At 43.6% G+C, this 3,905-nt stretch overlaps 1 pseudogene; it reads right to left on the reverse strand.

Annotated features, from left to right (window-relative positions):
* Nucleotides 1-1,746: 1,746 nt before the first annotated feature.
* Nucleotides 1,747-2,108, reverse strand: LOC115506056 (annotated as a pseudogene).
* Nucleotides 2,109-3,905: the final 1,797 nt, after the last annotated feature.

Below are 3,905 nucleotides of genomic sequence, written 5' to 3' on the forward strand. Positions count from 1 at the left end.
GCTGAAATGAACTGGCTTCTCTCCAAGTAAGGACACAAGTCAGGCTCCTAATCCACCCATCACTGATTGTCAGTGGTGCTTCCTCATGTTGAGATCGTTTCTGTCAATCAGAAACCAAGACTAGCTGAGCTACAGGTACTTGCTGGAGAATTGCGAACTGACTGGCACTGGGAACTTGCCAGGAATACTAATATTTGAAAGTGATAGTTTAATAGGAAACCATTCATTTAAATTATACAAGTCCTATTATATTAAATTGGAATACAAATAGAGGATTCCTAGACAGCATTATCTCCAGTCTACAGAGAATTCCATCATTGAAATGAGGTGTAGTATTGTGCCTTCTACCATTGAGAGTGTGGAAATAAGAATTATTCACTTTAAAAATATTTCTGCATCTTCTTTTATGTAAGTAGAAAAGAAAAACACAGTCAAAGATACTGGACACTATGTTTTACCACTTCTTTATATTTGGCCTGCTAAGATAAATTTTATATTCTTTTACTTTCAAAGTAAGGTTTATATGCTCTTCTGTCAGAAACTAAATCCCGGACCATTTATTACAAAGGGAATACTGTGCTGAATTTAGGAAGCTCAGAGTCAAATTAATGGCCCAATGATAAGATTCTATTGCATTCAGACATCTGGTATGATCACTTCCTTCCTATAAACCATCTCTGCACTATTTTAAAATTCAATTTGATTTAACAAACATTTACTGAGTATCTACCATATACCAAGCACTAGGCTAGACATTTGGGATGCAGATATAAATATCTTATCTGGCACTTTAAAAAGATATGAAAGCTACCACAAGTCCAGTAAATGGAAGAACGTACATCATAAATAAATATGTCCACATGCATAATACACATTCAATTTTCTAGGAGAAAAGTATCTAATTTGGCCTTTCTTTTTCTTTTTTTCCCCTCAATATACAAGTATAGAAAATTGAGTTGATAAATCATGTAAAGCTCTATATAAAGAAAAACCGTGATTGCTTTCAGCCTTCCTGGTCCAGATATTTCTGCAGGGATGTGTGTTAGCTTGGTCTATTGACTCCAGAGAAGGGACTGGACAGGGATGGAATCTAAAGGTCCTTGGGTGTCAAGGTTCATCCAAAATTCGGGAAATGACATCAAGAATGGGCAGTGGGATTAATAACAGTTGCGCTGGTACTGAGAGCTCTGAGACACGCACGGAGGGCAATTCATCCTAAGGCAGAGCCTAGCCGGGGACAGGAGAGGACAGACTGGAGCACAGGACAGAGCCCAGGACAGGGCTTGGGTAACCTCTGAAGACTGGGCTCCACATAATTAGCTGCAGTCTCGACTGGTTTTAGGTTCAGCCCCTTGAACTGCAATTCTTATTCCAGGAATACCTTAAAAGAAATCAGAGCTCCTCATAATGACATATACAAAAGCCATAATTTCCAAAAAGAGGCGAATAGTATCTTTATTTGTTTGTTTAGATTTCAGCTTTTCGATGTTTATTTATTTATTTAATTTATTTTTAAGAGTCCAGCTTTTTTTTTTTTTTTTTTCAACGTTTATTTATTTTTGGGACAGAGAGAGACAGAGCATGAACGGGGGAGGGGCAGAGAGAGAGGGAAACACAGAATCGGAAGCAGGCTCCAGGCTCTGAGCCATCAGCCCAGAGCCTGACGCGGGGCTCGAACTCGCGGAGCGCGAGATCGTGACCTGGCTGAAGTCGGACGCTTAACCGACTGCGCCACCCAGGCGCCCTAGAGTCCAGCTTTTTATTGAACAGGTTACGGAAGAGGTTTAGTCAAAAAGCCCAAAGCCCGTGTCATCATCAGACTGCTCAGATTCCTCTTTCTTTGCTGCACATTCTTCTCAGCGGGGACAGCAGTGGTGAAGGGGGCAGGACCACTCCCTGGTGCAGCACAGGCTGCCACCCGGGCGGGTCCACCAGCCCCTACATTGCAGGCGAGGCTCCCGATGTGATGTGGACGTTGGCCAGGGCCTTCGCAAACAAACCCGGCCAGCTGCTTTAATGAAGGCGTTGATCTTATCCTCTGGGACCTCAGGGTAGTGCAGGATGAGAGCCAAGTAGATGCAGGTAAGCTCCGAGAGGAGACGGAGGCCATGGTGTGGTCAAGTGCGGAGCTGGCGCTTCAGGGTGCGGGAGCCGTGCTAGTGATCGGATGAAGTGAGGGCCTCACCCCAAGGCAGCCTTAGCTTCCTCGGAAGGACCAGCACCTTAGCGGCAGCTGAGGAAAGCCACGGTGTCTTTTTAGGTGAGCCGAATAGACATTTGTGTATTCTCTTGATTTTTCTCCATCATAAAATATACAACTTAGCAGAAGAAATATTTTGCCAAGATTTTATAGCTGGCAATTTCAGATCAATGGCTTAGAAGGCATACATTCTCAATTTTACAGTGCCTTTTTCTTCTCCAGCAATTACCTGTATTTTGGGGACTTTCACATTGGTGAAGCCTGGGACATATCAGGGAAAAGATAAAAGGAGAGGTTTTATAATGAGTATTGAAGGGTCCTAGAAGAGCGCTTTTGTTCTTCCAGAAATAGTCATATACTTGAAATTATAGAGTCATTCTAGTGCATTCGTGGACCAATGCTGTAAAATACTGCTTTGCCAGTTTTCACCACACAGAATCTGGAAACTAAAGGTCAGTTTTCCCCACCAGCTTGCTCACAGATGTATGTCTATACCACCAAACTGGGATGTCACTGAGGCCATCAATACCCTACCTATCTAGGGATTCTGATTGGCTTACATGTAGGTAACTACATGTGAGATTTTCCAGTTTCAGAGTTTACTTTTGCATCTCATTCATGCCGTGTTTTACCCCTTCTTCCTACTGAAATTCCATCCACTGTGCTTCATTACGACTGGATCATGAACAAGCCATGCTCTCTGAAACTAAGTGCCACAGGGTCTACCATGTCAAGCTGAACAGCAAGGACAGCAAGCACTACAGGAAGCAGAAGAAGAGAAATGGCCACCACTGCCACCACTGTGTTCCCCTAAGTCCTAGTCACAGGGGTTACAATGACCAAAAAATAGCATCCCGGAGTTCCACACTTCTCTGAGCCAGCCAGTACCATTGCCACATGGGCCCACCTGCCCCCCAGCAGAGAGACCCCCCCTTCCCATACCCTTTCAGGGCTGCCTTTCTGATGAGGAGCACATTCAGACGTACAGGAGGCAGGTGGGGTTCTGGGCTGTGTGGTCTCAAGGTCTGAGAAAGGAGAAGTTGAAGGAGTTCATAGTTCATTGAAGGGCAGGCAGGGAGGCCTTTCACCTTTTAATTTTAACACACCACTGTCATAATCACTGCCACTAGGGTGCTGCCTATTGTGTGATTTCCCTTTAAATCAATCCGTTATGAAAAATACGGAAATGTATCCCTAAAGGAGTCAAAGAGCTTCCTGGGGCTGTTATATTTATTTTTAAAGTATGCCAGATACAAAAGGTTTAAAATAACGTGTTCGTGCATGGATCACCAAGAATGTAAACTATTATAAGTCATGGCTTGAAATTAAGTACTTTCCAATTTATAACCACACTTGCAAGTTTTAAGCATAAATACTGCCAGTTGATTTGGAAACTCAGTAAAGAAGAGCATTCCAGATGATTGCTTTTAGGAAGGTGTAGAATGAGTGCAGCTTCTGTCTGGTGTAGTTTCCACAGCTCTGCTTTGTCTCCATCATGGGCCCTCCTCCCATTCTTGCAACCTGCAGAGCCACGAAGGCAGCCCAAGCATCTTCCGCTCACAGGTCTGTGCCCCGTGACTATTCTGTCAAATTATCTGCCTGGTAAACAAAGTATTTGAACCTCTAGCAGGGGATTACGTGTGTGTGTGTTCCCCATAGCCAGAAATCCTCAGAACAGGATGCTCAGATCAAAAGATAAGGAAAG

Source organism: Lynx canadensis, chromosome F2, assembly GCF_007474595.2.
Source record: "Lynx canadensis isolate LIC74 chromosome F2, mLynCan4.pri.v2, whole genome shotgun sequence".
Taxonomy (NCBI): Eukaryota; Metazoa; Chordata; class Mammalia; order Carnivora; family Felidae; genus Lynx; species Lynx canadensis.